We start from the raw sequence: 18547 nt of genomic DNA, 5'->3' as shown, positions 1-18547 counted from the left end.
AATAATCAGATGACAACTTCAAAATTTAAATGTATTGTTTTGTACTAAATCTCTGTAGTTTAATAACTACTGAAACGAAGACTAGCATCTTAAATTTCCCCTCATCACTTTTCCTGGCAAACTCATTTCTAATTCTTTCTCATCCCACTGTGATTTGAGCAGCCTTTATATTGTCAATTAAGTGCACTCTGACATCGATCAAAGTTTTGGGGTTAAACAAAGTAAAAACTGATTGATTTTCTAAAGCTGCATTAACTATGTGTTATCATCAGAAGGTACCTTTTTAGAAATGTTGCTGAAACTTAAAATATAAGTGCTGTTGTGGAAAAATGGAATGCTCCTTCTCATACTTCGGCACTCTCATAATCGTACACCAGTGAATTTACAATCTACTCAGCTACGAACAGAACAAGGTACAGTAGCAGGTCCTTAGTGCATCAAGGTCACTGGCTCTATTCTGATCATGGTACATTTAAAACTTTTTGTGAAACATTTATTCAAATAATGAATAGAATTTCTTGCCTCCTATTCATAAAAGCAGACCAGAGTGTGATAAAAAGCGTGCCACAACAACCAGGTGGTGTCAGAATACACACCTGGAATTTGTTGTTTCCGGAATTAGCCCATAGTAATTGTCTGGGGAAAGGGGGCGGGTGATATAGGACTAATTCCCGTAAGCAGCTGAGCACATCCTTTTCTGTGGTTAACAGCTTCTTAGGTTATTTCTAAAACCACCCTGCAGTCACTCTGGTGGCTCTCTCACTTCCACACACAAGGTCAAGTTAACCTCTAGTTGTTGGTAACTCCTCTGTATCTGGTTGGTCTGACACAAAAGGGAAAACTTGAGAGTCCATTCGGGATCTGCTTCTAATGCTGTAGTAGAGAGACTTCTGCGGCCCATGCTCTGAAAAAGACAGAATTCTGTGTTCCAGCAAATTGGTTTAAACGGTTCCTTCATCCCTTCTTACCCCCAAACGGTTCCTTCATCCCTTCTTACCCCCAAACTTCACACAACTTTATCCTTATCAGGTATTTTATTTATATATATATACATATATATATATATATATATATATATATATATATATATATATATATATACACAGACACACACACACACACACACATACATGCAGCACAGCCATGACTTGGAATCATGACCAAAATGATATGTCCCTTTGCTACTCCTCCTTCCAGCTTCCCATCCCCAAGTAATTTTTTTTTTTAAAAACTGGTGGGCTTTTTCTCTCCCTGCTCCACGCCCCCATTTAAAAAAAAGAAAAAAGAAAAAGTATCCCAACCCAGGTGCCCCTTCTCCCGCCTGCCAAAAGCATTTTAATGAGAGTTTACTTTAGCGGGCTGGGAGCAGGCTGCCCCTGCCTCTGCCACCTGAATTTCAATTTCTTCATTTACAGCCCAGATAAAACAGAATGGAGCGGGATCCGGGCTGCTCCCTACATTGGGCCGGCCTTATCAAGCGTGAAGTTTGGCGCATTGCAAACCTATTCAAGTGATTATCTGTGGAGGACCTCTCGAGCCATCTCCATCTCTGCAGCGCGCTGATAAGACAGCGGCTCCTCCAGCCGCCCTGTCTCCCAGGGCCTTGGTCTCCTTCCGACACAAACCCCGCCTTTGTCCCCGTGCCCCCGCGTGGACACTAGCTCCGTGGGGCAAGGGTTTGATCTAAACACACGTGGGGGGTGGGAGGGAATGTGAGAGCCGAGGAGGAAGGAAAGAAGAGGGGGGAGGGAAGGGAAAGGTTAGAGAGCGGAGGGGGTGGGGGCAGGGCGGTGGATAGCTCTGATGGACTGGCCGCCCAGCCCGGCTTCATTATTTCAAATTAGACGTGCATCGCACACAAGTGGAAACATCCATCTCCGATAGAAGCCAGAGCCTCGAGGAGGATCATCGGAAGCAGGAGAACCGTTTCTTCCCAGGTCCGGGGTAGAGGGGCAGCGAAACCATCGCCACCCGCTGAGACCGATGCTGGTTTCCTTTAACTTTGGAAAAGGGCTCTTTTTAATCGCGTGAATTCATGTTGCATGAGACCTATGGGCTCCGGGAGGAAGGCAGCGCGGGGCAGGCGGTGAGCATCCCTGAACGCACCGGACACAAAGCCCCGATTTGTCCTCTCTCGCCTCCAGGGTGTCTTGGCCTCACCTGGCCGCCTTCGCCGCCCTTGGAAGCTCAGGAGAGACGCGAGTAGTTTACCCGGCTAAAAGTTACTGCGGAGGAAAAGAAATCCGAGGACTTCTTTTTTTTTTTTTTTTTTTTTTTTTGAGCTTTTGTGCATAAATGATCCGGCGACCCGAAGCTGAAAATATATTTTCTGAGACGCCCTGGGGCACGTGCAACGGATTTTAGTCTGAGTCCCTGCAGGCAAATCACCTGCAGGAGCATGAACCTCATACACATTGTGCCCCGAAAAAAAAAAAAAAGGAAAAAAAAAGTGTGTGGGGGTTTGGAGGTGGGGGACAATATAATCTGGTGGCAAAGATTTACCGCGTCACCAGACTGCATTTAAAAAAACCCTTTCAATAAACAATTCACGTGCCTTTATGCGCACACAGTGACCTCAGGATGTAGGGGGAAGTCTCCCCAGGCTGCTCCTTTGAGTCCTTTCTCTCAACCAGGAGTTTAAGGAGGAAATGCAAAGGGAAAGTAAAGTTATGTCTGTGATCCTGCTCACTGCCGCCCCCGGGGCCCTGTCCCCGATGGAAAGTGTTTGCAATAGAAAGAGTCTTTCACAAAATAGTCTGGGAGGTCACTCACCTTCTGATAAAAGGGTCGGGCCCCTTCGCCAGGAGGCGGTGGGAGCCCGGAGAAGCGTGGGGGAGGGGAGCGAGGGGGAGAGGGTAGGCGTTTCTGTTGCGATTCTCGCTGGGAATTTGAGGACTTCAGCAGACTTTTGGATGACTACCTGGACTTGCATTTATTTGGCCAGCCCGCTGTGGTGACCGGCAGACTCAGCAGGGCCAGGAAGGGGGTGTGTGGCAAGGGGACAGTGGAGGGGGTGCAGCGAGCTCCGGGCTCTTACCCTCCTGGCGGTTTGTCACGATGGCCGGGTCCTAACAAAAGCCAGCCCGATTCAAAACAAACGTGTGTCCTCTGAGGAGGACAGCCTTGTCCTTAAAGTCTGTGGAATGAATCCTTCCCAGGAATTTCAGTCTCCGCGTCTCCAGGGAGGGGCAGAAAACACAGACTGAGCCAACCTCTGCTCAGGAGCTGCTGGTCTCTGTCCATGGTGCTAATTCATGCCACGTTCTGCTTAAACTCACATTGCTGTCAATTTTCTCCAAAACTTTTTCTGTTATCTAAACTGTGGAAGGAAACTTGGCATACTTCTTTAAGAATAATAAAAGCGTAATCATCAAGCTATATAATATCTATATTTCTCACACACAGGCATAAAATTGCCACGTTTCCAACAATATGAGCCACAGAGAGCCCAACAAACAGCCCAACAGAATAACACTAAGTATTTTTATTAACCTGAAAGGGCATAGTGTTTGGAATTATTGCCCTAAGACAAACATTGTAAAGTCATTTAAATAGATTCTCTGTTTTACTTTATTTTTTAAAAGTTACAATAGTGGTTTACAGTGCCCTTTATCATAAAATGCTAAAATCACCACACACACACACACACACACACACACACACACTAATATAAGGAGGTTATTTATCTTAAAATACACTACCCACAATACTTTATTAGTATATCTGTAGTTGGCTTTTTCCTTATAAAGAAACTTTGTAAAATTACTGAACTTATACATTTTCAGCTTTGAGAACCATTCTTTTGGCAACTTTCTCCATGGTAAACTTTTTCTCCAAGCTCTCAGTGACTCTCTAGCTCTTGCCCTTCTCTGTTACAGTTTAACCCCAATGACTTTGAAAAGATATCAGAGCTAGCATGACAAACATAACTGAAATGTCTTTTAAGTGCTTTTCTAATGCAAAGTCTGAATGAATAGGGTTTGATTACAATGGCTTAATGTGAGGTGTGATATGTACACATTATTTTTATTAATTGCAAAATAGAATGTTAATATTTCAGGCTATGACAACATGAATTCAAAGCGAAATCTACAGCCAAATAGCATTTGGATTAAAGTGGCTGTGCTCAGTTTTTATTGTTAAAAGTTGAAAAAAAAAAACAAACCAAAAACACATGTTATTTATGGCATATCTACCCATTTAAAAGTTTTTAAACTTAAAGATATTTTTAGTATCTTAAATATTAACTATATTTTTCTACAGAGAAAAAAAAAAACACTGAAAATTACAACATTTTGGAAAATATTTGCTCTTCTCCCCAAAGTGATAAAAGCATAGACAATGAGTCTGCAGAATTTAGCATTTTGTATTTAAAAACTTTTTTGTTTTTATGCATTTTGTTTTGTGCATTTGAATGGACAAGTTTACTACTTCCCATGTAATGTAATTAACTACATAACAAGCATACTAGATTTTCATCATCCCACACCACACCCAGCTTTTCAAATCCACCTCCCCCAATCCTTTTGGAAACATATCATTATGATTTACAAATCCTTCTTATGAACACAAACATGCACTGAAAAATTAAACTAAGTATTAGTTTCCACCCAGTTGGTACACAGTTATGTAACTGTAAGTTAATGGTAAATATTCTCTTCAAAGTGCTAAGAATATTGCATGAACACATGTAACTAATTCAACATTTTTCCCCAACATTACTTTAAGAGCATGTTAACAAGGAGAAAAGGCAAGTCACTTCATAGATAAGTCTGACTGAACAGTGCTATTTGTTTACCCAAATTGTATTTCTCTGTATTGAGCTGGAGCGAGGGGATGAGTTGAAAGAGGATGACAACAAATCCAATCTTCTGACTGTGTGCTCACACAGTGAGTATTCTAGGCAAGGCGAAGCATTTCCTCTCCCACTGACTCCCATCTCTTTAAACTGCTTTTCTTTCTCATGAACTTTACCAAGGTCTAGAGAATAGTTTTAAGTTGAAATTAGGAACACAAGCCTGATGTTAAATAAAAAGTGTGGAAGGGGTGGGGGGCAGGGATTAAAGCCTGGTAATAAATGCTAATTATAAGAAAACACAGACTCAGGCCTTCTTTTCCAACCTCCAGTTATTATCATGCAAAGTAACACAACTCAGACATACTCTACAGCCTCTTTGGGAGAGAAGCAGGTCTTCTATTCTTTACCATTAATCATTTACCAATAATACTCAAGGACACTCTCAAGAAATCCTGATTACTTCACCCCTCCCTTTCTAGTCATTTTGCTTTGTGACTATCTGTCCCTCTTTCCTCCATCCCACTCCACCCTCCTGCAGTCTCTCTTACCTCAGACTCCTCTTTCCGGCATTTTCAAAGGTAGTGACTATTAGTAAATAAACAGGTAAAGGAATTCCTTTTAGAAAAGGCTTGAGCTCCTAGAGATGATATGTTACTACATTGTGTAAGTAACGTAAGTTCTTTATAGGAAGTTGGAGCTATCTATCCTTCAAGATTGAAAGGAGAAATTCAAGCTGGAAAAGAACCCAGGTCAAGTGAATAGTGTCTTTACTTATACATCAAGTTGCTCCTAAGGACCACACTTTCAGTTGGAGGAAGAACTAAATGCCATGGGGAAAACACACAGTCTTTCAGCTTCCCAAATATCATTATAATATGCGGTCTAACAAAGTAGTCTTCATCTATACAGCAGAAGCGTTCAAATCACTGGGTCTTCTGGTTAAACTTTTTAATCCCCAGAGGGGAGAAGCTAGATAAAGGCACGAGTATCTTGACTGTCAGCAATACATGTGTGGTCCAAGAAGTGTACTGCTAACAAAGGAAGAGGCAAGCCTTGTCCTCATTTTATATACAGCTGCTCTTTTTGAGAGTCATCATACACTTCAAAGTGAAGGACCTTAGCTCAGTCCCTCTTTTCCTGTGCTGGATGCTTATCCTCCACTTTTCTATTCCAATATGAAGTGAAAGCTAATCCAAGTCGTGCAGCTTTATTTAAAAGCATTTCTGACTCCATCCTTATCCTAAAAAGGATGCTTTAATATATATATATATATATATATATATATATATATATATATATATATATATATTTTACACGAGAGCTGTAATATGCATATCTTAAAATTGAGAAAGACATAACATTCACTAATATCCAATACAAAATACTGGAACACAAATAGAAAAAAGAAAAAGAAAAAAGCATGCGGTCAAAGAATGGATGTACCTTCATCCCTTTCACTCAGATCAAAGAGAGGGAGCTCTCCAGGACTCATACATACCAGACAGAGTTTAATGCTAATACAGAAACGTGCCACACAGGACGAGGCAAAGGGACACGAGCCTTTCGGAAGCAGAGAGATTGAGGAGGAAAAGGAGGAGACCGCGCCACCTCGCAAACTCTGCTAGTACAGTTCCAACACTCCCCACACTGGCGTCCCTCTCTCCATCTCCCTTGTTTTTTTGCTCCTTGCATTTCCCTTCGCCGCCAGCGTTGAGTGTGTACCGCCCCGCGCAACTCACCTTGAAACGGGACTCCATTGAGCTCCGAAGAGTGACACAAGGCCTCAGCCAATCCTGTTCCGGGGCTGCGCCCGGGCCGCCTCCATAGGAGCACGCGGGCCAATCAGAGTCCCGGGGAGAGGAAGCAAGTTGCGTTGTGGCGCGAGGCGGCGTATACTTCCGCGCGTGCCGCCCGGGCCGGGATCCTGGCGGAGCAGCTGCACAGGCGGCGGTGCGGAGGCAGAGCCGGGCTGGGTGATCCGGTGCTATAAATCTGCGGCCGGTCCACCGCCCTCTCCAGGCGTCCTCCCCCGCGGTCTCCGTCCTCAGTTAGAGATGCAGCAGCTCACTCCTGTAGCGACCTACTAAGAGAGCAAGCCAGGAGAAAGAACATCGTCTTTTTTTCTTTTCTTTTCTTTTCTTTCTTTCTTTCTTTCTTTTTTTTTTTTTGGAAAAAAACACACACACAAAACGTTCTTTCGTCTCTTTGTTCCTTCGTTTTTGTTTTTGTTTTTTTCCCCCCTTGCCCCTTGTTTTGTTTCGTTGAGCGGCAATAGGAGGGTAGTCTCTCTGTCTTTTTTAAACTCTCTTTTTAAGTTTTCCCTCCCCTTTCATACATTTTTTTCCCCTTCCTTCTTGTTCTTCTTCGCCATTTCTTTTAGCGTTGGACTTTTTGGGGTCGAAAGCATTTCTTTTTTTTTTTTTTTTTTTTTTCATTTGCTTCTTTTAAGCCGAGCACAGTTTTTAGGTCTCGTGCTGTCTTAAGAGAACTATCCAGCAGCAGCTTCTTGCTCATCCTTATTGGGAGAACTGCACCGTTACTTTAAAAAACAAAACAAAAAACCACACACATAACACAAAAACCTTAAGGGAGAAAGGTAAGTTTCGGTTTGGTTTCTTTAATCATTAGTTGCAGCGATGCGCTGGCAAAACCCAGAAAAACCTGTAAGTGAGCGGAATACAAGAATTATGAAGTTAATTGCACATGTTTGTCTCCTTTTCCAAGCGAGTGGCTCTGCCTTTCTAATTCTGGAGAGCTAGACTCGAAAGAAGGTGGATGCATGCTTGACGTACTGAATATTTGCAGATGCCAATGGTAAATGTGGCCGGGGTCGGTTGAGCCACGGGGGGTTGCAATGGAAGTCTAGATGGGGAGTGAGCCTGGGGATTGAGGTTGGAAGTTCATTTTCGTGGGAAGACAGGGATCGCTTGGGTTATTGGGGGGGAAGAAGAGGGGGGATGCATGCCTCTACTTTTCGCAAAGCAACCGGGGGACTGGAAGAGGCTTAAGTGCCCATTGAGGATCATTAGAAGCCTGGACTTGCAGATTAGACACCAGCGAGCACCCCAGACTTAATTGCATTAACCCGATCGCGTGTGCCGGGGAGATGGGATTATACCGGGTGGCACTGAGATGCCGAACCCGGCAGCGAGTTGTAGTTGACTGGAAGAAAGTCCACGCCGCCTTGGGGCTGGGGCTGGGGCGGGTGGAAGCTGTCAAAACTCGTCGTGGCTTAGGTGTGCTTGCTCGAATGCACGGGCGCCCGTGGCCGGTGGCTCGGTCGTGGAAGAAGGTATAGCTCCTTTGGGGCCGGATTCTTCAGCCCGGGGCCGGGTACGAGATTCCCTTTGTTCAGAAAAGAGTAAATAAGATCCTCGGAGCTGTGTCTGTGCAGCGGCGGCTGCCTGCCGGGGGAGCCTCGCAGCGGCAGGCGCGGGGAAGTGCCTCGCAAGCCCTGTCCTTGGTCCTACGCGGCTGGCTTCGCCTTTGGGGCGCGGGGTGGGGGGGACCCCATCGAGCTTGGGGGGGAGGGAGGAGGGGGCTTCGCAGCCACCTCCCCGGGAGCCAGCTCGGCTTAGGTAGGTAGCTCTCCTCTCCTTCCTCCCCGCGCACCCCCGCCCTTCCTCCAAGAGCTATTGTTAAACGGACGCCGCCGGGAGGAAGATGGTCGAGGACGAGAGATGCCGGGGGAAGACACATGGCTGCGTTTGAACTTGCGTGATTTCCCCGGGTGTGGGAGCAGCCGGCCGGCTTCCTCCTAGCAGACGGAGTCCTCCGGGGGAGAGAGAGGTGGGCCGGGGGAGGATGCTCTGCTCGCGGGGCGGGGAGGGAGGGCGGAGGGGATGGGTGGTGGCGGCGGCAGCCGGCGAGGCGCAGCCTTTGCCTGAACGAAGTTTAAATAATTGGCACGAGGGAGGGTGGGGGAGCGTGTGCGTGAGGGCGCCCGTGTGGAGTGCTCCAGAGGAAGGGGCCGGGGGAAAGGTGGTACAAAGCCGGCTGGGATTATTTTATTTATTTATTTATTTATTTATTTATTTATTTATTTATTTATTTATTTAGCTGCTCTCCACCCCACCCACCCCTCCAGGGTCGAAAAGCCAAGGCTCGGCCAGCCTACTCTAGGCTCCTCCACTCCAGCGGGGGGGCCGAGGGGTCTGGGGATGGCAAGGTGGCAGTGCCCACCGTCTGGAGCTCCGCGGCGAGCCGGACCTCGAGTGGCCATTGTTGCTTAATGTATGCCCAGCACGTTGCTACCTCGTGCCCACCTATGTGGCACGTCTGTAAAGAATTAGCACGAGAGCTATACAACTGTGGCAAATTGGAGGTTGGATTATGTTCCCCCGTTTTTTCCATTTTTTTTTTTCAAGTGTGGGTGAGCGAAATGGATGGGGGAGACTGGGTATTTTCCCTGGTAATTACCTGCTGGCTGGATGGTGGCAGAGAAGAGTGAGAGACATAGTCAATCATTTTAGTGTTTGCTCTCTTAACCCTGCTGCACCAGGATGGGTGTCTGTACTTTTTTCCCCAAAAAGGCACCGGTTCTCTCTCTCCCCTCCCCTACGCAGGCACACAAACTGATTCTAACCCTTCAGTCCTTCCCCACACTCCTATGGATGATGCTCCTCTCAGGATGTTGGGAGTGGGAGGGAGATGGAGGTGTTTAATTTTTTTAGGCCTACACTGCAATCTAAAAAAAAAAAAAAAATGTAGGTTTAGAGTGGGGGAGGGGACAAAGCAGACAATAGTAACCAAAGGAATTTTCCTAATTGGAAAGGTCAGGGAAATGGTGTGCCTGTTTGGGGGTGAGGGGCAGGTGGTAGGGGAATGGAAGGGTTGGGAATCTGGTCTCCTAAGGCTTCCTTGGTAAAATGGCTTCTTAAGTGGGGCATCTAACACATTTCTCAGCGTCTGAACAAGTAAGTGCGCAAAACCCGAAAAGGTTGAGTGTGTAAAAGTTGCCTTTTGGGGATTTTTTTTTAAAAAAATTAACCGTCTCTCTTCGTTACTGCTGTCATCCCCTGAGTCTGGCTTACACCTGGCACTGCTCCATCCCGTTCTCTCCTTTAACCAAGTGCGTGGGCACCCCACTTTGTAAAGCTTCCTGTTCTGGAGTTTTCCACCAGGACGCAGTTTGCAGGCAGAAGCCTTTTGGAGGAGAGAGGTTTCCTGTAACTTCAAGAAGTCAGCTTTAGGAAGTAGGGCGTAGGGCATTCTGAGAGGTTTAGGCTTGGATTGGCAAATTTGGTAGGCCCATTTTTTATTTTTATTTTTGCCTAACGTTTGGAAACATGGGTTTTTGGCAATCCTGCCTACCTGATTTGAGAACACTATAATTCACTTTTTTTAGAGAGAGGTCAAAGAGGCACTCTGAGCACTTTCCCCAGGAACCCCTACAAAGTCAATTAAGGTCGTGGTTTTTTTGTTGTTGTTGTTGTTGTTTTGCCAATCAGATTTGCAATTAAATGACCTTATACTTAGATAGAATCAGGTATTTTTGATGCCCCCAGCCTCCGTCCCCCCAAATTGGGGAATGGTCGGTTTCCATTTGGTGGGTGCTTGAGCCTCCTTGTTTCCTATATGTGATTTAAGAAGCAGGCAAGTTAGCCATCCTGGCCCCCAACCCTGGGTTAGAGGAAGCCTGCCCCCCTTCCTCCCCAGCTCCGCCCGCCGCCCGCCCGCCCGTCGCGTGGGGGCGGGGAGCTCTGGGCGCCCTTAGCGGACCTTGCTGCATCAAACCCGCATCATGCCCTTGAAGCTGTAACCTCGGTCACAGCCTTGCAGCGACTCAGTGGCCCACTGCTCAGTGCCTCTCTTACCTTCTGTGGTTTCAGGTATGTATGGCAGGTGATGTTTTTAAATGTAGGTGTTTTTTTTTTAATTTTTTAAGGGTTAAGACAGAAGCCTTTGCAATATAAAAAAACAACAACAAAGAATCCAAAACCAAGCCACCCAGCACGACAGGTGCTCTAGCAATTAGGCGGCTGAGCAGGTGTAAAAACGTGCTCCCTCCTCCTGGTTGGGGGGGGGGGGGGGTCAGTTTTAACTCTCAGTCACGGGGCTGAGTGTGAGGACAAGCACAGGTTTTTCTTGGGAAAAGCGATTGACCACCAGGCGTGGGGGCAGGCCGAGGCTAGTGGACGCCCCCTCGGTGAAGAGTTGGCCATTTCTGGCATTTCCTGGCGGCGGTGTGTGTGGGGGGGTGGGGAGGGAGAGGCGTCGGAATATGCAATGAAAGGCAGGCAGGCAGACAGGCAGGCACAGAGTGGAGTGCTGGATTTCCTGTTCTGCGTTTGAAGCAGAGTATAGCACCCCACACAGGTATTCCGGGCTTATTTGAACATGAGATTCTATCCAAAGAGGCAGAGGTGGGCAGCGGGGGTCCTTCAGCTTAAAGTGGTGGGGGAAAAAGAGCTTTCAACTCTGCTTGGAATGGATGTGCACAGATGTAGGTCTGCATGTATATATGTGTTTGATATGTACATATCCATCAATGTAACGCCCCCAGAATCACTCCGGCTCTCCTCGAGCACCCGGAGCCTCGGGGTTTAGAAACTTGAATCCCGAATCCGCCTGGTCGGGGATTTGGCTGCAAATCGGGAGCCGGGAGGGACCGAGACTCAGAGCTGCCGCCGGGGGTATCTCCCCAGGACTGAGTCGCGGGGCTCTGGGCAGGGCACGCGCTGGCGCCACGGCCCGGCGGCCCCGCCCCCGGCCGGCCCCCCGCCCCTCCCCGCCTACAAACAGCGGAGCGGCGCCGAGGGAGGCAGCTGCCGGCGGGCCAGGAAGCCGCTCGGTCCCGGAGCTGCGCGGCGGCGCGGGCGTTCCTCCGGGTTCCAGGCGCCTTCCTGCCACCACGGGACTGGGGGACCGGGACGCAGCCTTCGCTTCTCCAAGGAGCGCGCACGGTGCCTCCCCCAGGCTGTGTGCTGAGGACCTCGGCACGGGCTGTTGCAGCTGCTGCCCCCGGTCGTAGCAGGCAAGCGAGGGGGCCGCGGGGAAAGCCGGGGGGCGGGCCGGGAGGGAGGTCCGTTCAGACGGCCGAGGCTGAGGGCTGTGCGGGCTCAGCATCGCCCCGGAGCCGCCGGGGCGCTGGGCGGGAGCGCCAGCGAGGGCTGCGGAGCAGGCTGCGCGCACCCCAAGTTCCTGGAGCCGGCCCCGGCGGTGGAAGAGCGGGGAATCGGGCGCCTTGGGAGGCGGCGCCGCCCCTCCTGCGGGCACAGGGGCCGGGGGCGGAGGGCACCGGCGGGCCCGGGCGGGGGAGCGTGCTCGGCGCGGACGTGCGCGAAGCGGCCGCGTGTAGCGCGAGAACTGCGCCCGGACGCAGGTGAGTGCACTGGAGGGGAGAGGGAAGGGGGCTTTTCCAGAACAAGGGCGGGGACGCCGTGGTGGCCAGGCAGCCCCGCTGTGTGGGGGGCTGTGTGCACCCCGGCCAGGTGGGGCCTGGGGGCGCGCCCACTGGGTCGTGCTCCTCGGAGCTCCCTCCGGGCGGCTCGGGTCTTTGGGCGGCCACGAGGAGTGAGGAGGTGGCCTGGGACGGTGGCAGAGCAAAGAGGATCCTCCGAGCTTCTCCCCCGCCCTTTCCGCCTTGCCGGGACCCTGTTAGGTGAGGCCAGGGGCAGCAGTCCCGCGACGTCCCAGCCCGAGGTCAGTTGCCCAGCTGCTTCCCGGATTGCGCACCGGAGTGCGCTGGGCAGGCAAGCGGGGGAGCGGGCCCTCCGGCCGCGGGCGAGGCGGCCCGGGCTGTGGGCCCCTCGGAGGGGAGGCCGCAGCTGCTCCTCCTCCGGGAGCACCGGCCAGCTGCGGCCCCGCGCGCCCACCCTGTGTGTGCGCCCATGACATTGGTGAGCCTCTGGAGGACCAGTGTCGCTTTGCCAGCAGGTGCTCCTCCAGTGGCCGTGATAGTGACAGGCAAACAGCCTTTCCAAGGCGTTTCTGGAAAAGCCCATTCGCTATCCTAGAGGGCTGGCGCTGGAACCTCGATGTGAGCTGTGAGTGTGCTGTCCAGATGGTCACGCAAAATAGCATTTTCAAAGATCAGGTGCAGTGTTCATCTTTTCTGGAAATGCGAGGAAAGGAGGATTGGTTGACTTGCTGTCTGGCTGTCTATCCTCCTGGATTCCCTCCCTGTAGAGCGATCCTTAACAAGGCCAAATGCCTCCGGCAAGGACAAAAACCTTTTTGAAAACTTAAGTTTTTGGTGGACGTGCCCATCACAATCCTATCTTTTCAAAAAGCGTAGCTCACCCCCCAAACTTACGGCATATAAGTCCATTTAAAACCCCTCGAATACCAGTTGGGTGTAATTTCCCCATGGTCTTAAGAAAAATTGATTTCTTTGAAATGCTCTGTAGCTGCCCTTGAAGACAGTTTTCTCAAGAATCATTTTCCTAGAGTCGTCTGAATTTTTCCTTGAGCTAAGGTAGCTCTTTCCTGCGGAAGCTGACCTGGGTCTCCATTTTGGTGAGAGGGTGGGAAAAGCTTGCCTGGATCTACTTTCTCCTCCGGACCTTTGGGTCCAGAAATGGTGTCTGTTTTCTTGGGTGGCCTGGCCTGACACTGCATTTGTCTTGGGTCTTTTCTCTCTAAGAGGTTTGTGGAAATGCTGATTTAACACAGCTTTGGTGTGGGAGTGCATACTAAGAGACAGTGCCCCTGGAAATGGGGGAGGCATGACAAAAACATCTGGACGATAATGGCCTGGGTGGGGTAGGAAAAGGTAGGTTATGAAGAAACACATTTACATCCAGTTTCCTAGGATTCCTGTACTTTTTTTTCTTTTCCTTCTTGAGAGGGTATTTTTGTGTTTGTGTGATCAATTCTGGTCCCTTATGCCCTTTTTTGGGTAACATCTGCAACCTTTCGGGGGGGATGAGGTTTTTTGTTTTCCCCTTCAAAGACAGAGCATTTAAGGCACCCTCTCCAATCAGGCATGTCTACCAGTGCTTGTCCTTAGGATTCACGTTAGGACCACTGTTTTCAGCTGCATGCACTCTTTCTTCACGGTTCAAGAGAATGTTAGTTTTCGGAAATGCTCCCAGAATAGAACCGGTGCCCAGAATTTTGGTCAGTGACAGCCACTATTTACTATCACATCTTTTATTTCCTAGGCTCAGGGTGTGCTACTAGAATTTCTGTTCTGGTTTTGTTGTTGTTGGTTTGGCCTGGGTCACGATTCTTCCCCAGACACTCAAGTTCCTTCTCTGTTTGGGTTTTGGTGCTTTGATGAAGGCCCAGCTCCCAGCGGGTGGTGAAGAACAAGGCTCTGGGTGGCATTTCTACCACCCCATCCCTGAATCCAGCCTTTGGGGTCTTTGTCCGCAGATGGATGTTCCTGGCTGAATCCTTGTTGCCCTTTTCAGCCATTGCAGCCTTCAAGTGCTTTTCTTGCTAACATGGTTACTACGATTTTGAAAAATACTAACGCGGTCACACCCCCCCCCCCCCCCACACACACACACACTTTAAAAGCAAGTCCCAGATTCTCTTTAAGGACACAGCAGAGCCATCCAGAAGGATATCCTGACTTCTCAGCTGGGGTCAGCCTTTCCTCTTTCTGACGGGGGAAAAAAATTAAAACAGAAAAAACCAAAAGAAAACAGCCCTGCACTGTTTTAGCTGCCCTTGCTAGGGTTAGCGTGGTACAGAGCTCCACAGTGGCAAGTTACCATTCTTCCTGTTCTTCCCCCCCCCCCAGAGGACTGGACACTCCAAGAGAGCGTCTGATCAAGACTGCCATGACCATTTGCCGGTTTGACCTCTTGGTCTGCGTGGTAGGGTCAGCTCTTTTGCTCTCATCTGAAGTCATATTAAACCTCCTACGTCATCACATTCTTGTTGCTGCCCTCGGCATCAATAGGCATCAGTAACGTGGGCTTGTAAGTAAGGGAGGCTGGAGATCTGCAAAACTTGGCCTGGTCAGGTTATTATTATTTTTTTTTATAGCATATGGGGGGTGGGGGCGAAGGCTGGATGCACTGGTGGCGCCACACCCAGCCCCTGAAGGAACACGAAGGAGGACATCAGATGCTCGGGGTGTTCCCTTGCTTTGTCCAGTTTCGTGTGACAGACGTGGAGGTCTTCGCTGGTTCTGGTGACTTGCAGAACCCACACGTTGGGTACTTGATTGCCAAGCTCACTGCTTTACATGTTGCTCATTGGGCAGAACATTTGCCCTCCGTTTATTTGATTCAGGATCCTAGTGTTGGCAGCACTAGTTGCTTTTTCTTTCTTGATTTTAATACTATAAGTTTGCTAAGTAGAAAGGCACTTAAGCTTGCAAAGCAATATTTCATTTCAAGGCTTTTGCATATTAAAAGATGCGTGTAGTATTATGCTATACATAGGCTTGGTAACTTGGAACCTGAACTAAAGATAGGAACTAGTACAGTAAGATTTTACAAAGGTTTTATGGCGTACTTAGGAAATTTTTCACTAACAAGAAATGGACAGATTTTCCTTTCGGCATGCATACTGTGTATCATGACTTTAATTTTAATAAGGTCACGGGAGAATGTTTTTCCCTTTAAGGGGAGGTGACTGTATCACTAGCCTGGTAACTCCATTGTATACAACAAAGCAAAAGGTGAGTCTTTGAGAAGCCGTGAGCCAGGTGCCTTCCCATAGGCACCTTCCCCTTTAACACCAAGGCCAAGTTTCCAGAGGTTGGTCTATGTCAACCTGTTTTTGGTAAAGGCGTTCCTGTCTATTTTCTCAGCACTTGTGCATCAGTTGCATTGATCCTCCTATGTTCCTTGCTTTGGAATCTTGCTGAAGAGCTCTGTGTGATGGCAGGTACGGGCTTTTCCTGTAAGAAATCTTCATGCACATAAAGGACAGGTGCTTTGGGAAGGAGTGCGAGAGGTCCTAGGACTGGGTGGCCATGGGATTAAAACCAAACCAACGTATGTTGTCTAATTCATGTAAAGTAACCGAGCTCTTCTCGTTTTTAAATTTGCACTCTCCTTGTACTTGTCTGTGTTGCTGATTTCCATTGTGTCCCTTTCAGACATATGACGAATAATACCAAAAAAGGTTTGGCAGGCAAGACTCCCTTTCCCACTTTTAGAAATTCTTTATTTTGCAATAAAACTGGATCGCTTTTCTCAATAGACTTGTTTATCCGTGAGTAAAATGATAGTTAAAAAAAAAAACATGTTGATGGTTTTGCTTTTGAAGAGATAAATTTTGAACTCCTGGGTTGTGCTAGCTGTATATTTGTCTCTTGTCTCATCGAACAGTGATAGATTCGTGTGAGACTTTCCCCTTGACTTAAACAAATGAGTCTGTCTCATAAAAAGGACATTTATATGCTACACGACTAGCGTTTTGTGTCCTGCAGAATTTTCGTTGTTGCGAATTGTCCACCACTGATTATTTCAGCAACTTTAGCGACCATATTAATGGAATATCACAAAAGTTCCTCTTTCCATAAATGTCACACCGGTAAACTTCCTTCAGGATGGGATTTTATTTCATTTTGCTTTTATAGTTCGCCGTGGTCAAACTCATTTCAAGCTTCAGTAGACATTTTCTTGACTAATTTCCTTTCCTTATGAGAATAGGGGCGATAGTTGTTTTAGAATTGCTCGCTTCCTTATTAATGGAGCTACTGTAAAATTGCTGGTTAATATTGAGGAGCTCTGAATCTCTGAGCATCTGAAGAAAACCCGTGGGCCTTTTTTCCCTTGGAAAATGCATGTACACGACTTTCTTTTTTCCTTTTTTTTTTTTTTACACAGTTTTTTGTCATCTTGCCCTCTGCAGTAAAGAGTGTGAAAATGACGTTTTACGGGGGGAAATAGGACTTTGAAAATTGGAGCCATCTCCCATCACTGGTGACAGCCGGGCAAAGTCACTCAGATGAGCTCTTGGCTGCTGAATTGTTAGTGATGGGCCTTCAGCTTTCATCCAAGACAGACTCTCAAGGTTCCTTGTCTCCTTGCAGTTTGTTTGAAAACCCATTCTGATTTTGTAAACAAATTTTACACATGTAAGATCTTCTTGAGAGTCCAGTGCCGCCATGCTGGCCACTGAGCTGTCTTGCCTCGGGAGGTTTTGTCCTTTAGGTTGAAATTCTTAATTTAGCAGAGCCAGGTGGAAAAGACGAGGCTGGGAGTCTGAGGTTTCCGTCATGTGGTTTTGGCTCAGTGGCCCATGTCCTTGGTTCCTTAACCTTTTTTTGGTACAAAGCAGCACCCTCCACGTCTGAAGGGCTGATGGAGATGAGCGTCTGCTGAGGTTTTTGGCAGTGGAACAGCGATGCTTACTGATTTGGGGGTGGTCCTGATAGGTTAGGTTTTATATATTTGGATGGGCTTCAGTGTGTTTTATGAACTGTTGTTTTTAGTGATTCTTTGTAACATAACATCATATAATGTATGTTTCTGCCAGGAGGAAAGAGGCAATCCCTAAACTGTAGCAAGATTTTGAGAGAATTGTGACTTTGCACATTTCAGTATGGAGATAGACACAAATATATCCATGATGGTGCAATTTGGAATGGGGGTTTAAAATGCATTTCACCCCCCCTTGAAAACACAAATAATGCTAAAAGTACCTGTGAAAAGATGAGGATTTAGCCAGCTGACATTTCAGGAATATAAATTTCTTAATTTAAATTTTTCTATCCTTTTTTCTTTTTCAATGACAAATCAAAATTTTAAATCTTAAGTATTTGCATTAAAATACTTGGACTATATTACCCTGATTTGAATGTTGCTTACTCTCTTATCACGGATTTATTCCTGTTCATCACGATAGGGAGTTCACACAGAAGTGCTTTATTTCTCTTGCTTGCTTCAGTACCTTCTCACCACCCCAAGTGAAAGCCAGTGATGGATGCCCTGCCCAGGAAGTTATTGGGAATTGCTCACTTGCTTAGTTTTTAAAGGATGTTTAAACACATCTTTATCCGTGAGGCATCATTTGTGCACATCGCAACTACCGGTGGCCTTTCTCAGAGCAAATAAATAAATCACAGTGCGTTTGAAAATAAACGTCGTGATTTGGGTAAGATGGGGAAAATATTCCCAGAACTGACTGTCCTTGATCATCCGTTTCCGCTGAGCCCCTTTTCAGAACAGAGATTTTTCTCTTTCACCGATGCTGCTGCTGGGTTGGAGGTACCTCTGTGGAGGGGACCACCCACCTTGACAGCAGAGCTCTCCGGAACATTTTAAATATACAAAGTTCATTATAGCATGAGCAAGCTTTTATAACCTGTTCCCAGGTCAGGCCTATTTCTATAGGAGTTTAGTCAACACCATGTTCTCTCCCCTCGCTGCTTGCTTCCTGGTGGATGGCTCACTTGGTTGAAACCCTCGGGGTCCATTCTGGCCTATGGCTGGGAGTGACTCACGGACTTTTTCCAAATACCAGGTCATCGGTGCTTTTTGACTGCCATCCTTCCCCTGCCATGGCCTCAGCAAGGGCCTGGAGCTACCCAGCCTTCCTGCCTTCTCTGTGCCCGCGGCCCCTGTCCTGCCGGCCCCTGTCCCGGCTCCTGAGCCCTGTGCCAGTCCCACTGCAAGCCGGCCCTTCTGGGTCGGTCATGTGCAGCCTTCTCACTTGTCCTTTTCTGTTCTTCCTCGGCTTGCACTTTGGCCATCGGCTCTGAGGCACTGTGTTACATTTTACTCACGGAAGGATACAGTATCCTCCGCATCCTTTCTGAGGTTTTATTCTTACTCGTGGCCTGGAAATATGAAATGGAAAATTCCAGAAGTAAACAGTTCACGAGTTTCCAATGGC

General features: G+C 47.8%; 1 protein-coding gene across 6 annotated transcripts in view; it reads left to right on the top strand.

Annotated features, from left to right (window-relative positions):
* The first annotated feature begins 6700 nt into the window (after window positions 1–6700).
* Window positions 6701–18547, top strand: part of ELAVL2 (ELAV like RNA binding protein 2) — a 134220-nt gene continuing 122373 nt past the window's right edge. For 3 of the 6 annotated variants that reach the window (XM_036434197.2, XM_036434196.2, XM_036434191.2), the window contains exon 1: window positions 6703–7394. The gene's annotated coding sequence lies outside the window, so the exon portion shown is untranslated. Of the gene's footprint in view, window positions 7395–11991; window positions 12123–18547 lie in introns of those variants that run through there. The other 3 variants (XM_036434195.2, XM_036434194.2, XM_036434198.2) reach the window with 3 other exon arrangements.

The sequence above is a fragment of the Pipistrellus kuhlii genome, unplaced genomic scaffold (genome assembly GCF_014108245.1).
Source record: "Pipistrellus kuhlii isolate mPipKuh1 unplaced genomic scaffold, mPipKuh1.p scaffold_m20_p_12, whole genome shotgun sequence".
Lineage (NCBI taxonomy): Eukaryota > Metazoa > Chordata > Mammalia > Chiroptera > Vespertilionidae > Pipistrellus > Pipistrellus kuhlii.
The sequence above is the reverse complement of the archived record's forward strand: the minus strand, read 5'-3'. Positions and strand labels throughout refer to the sequence as shown.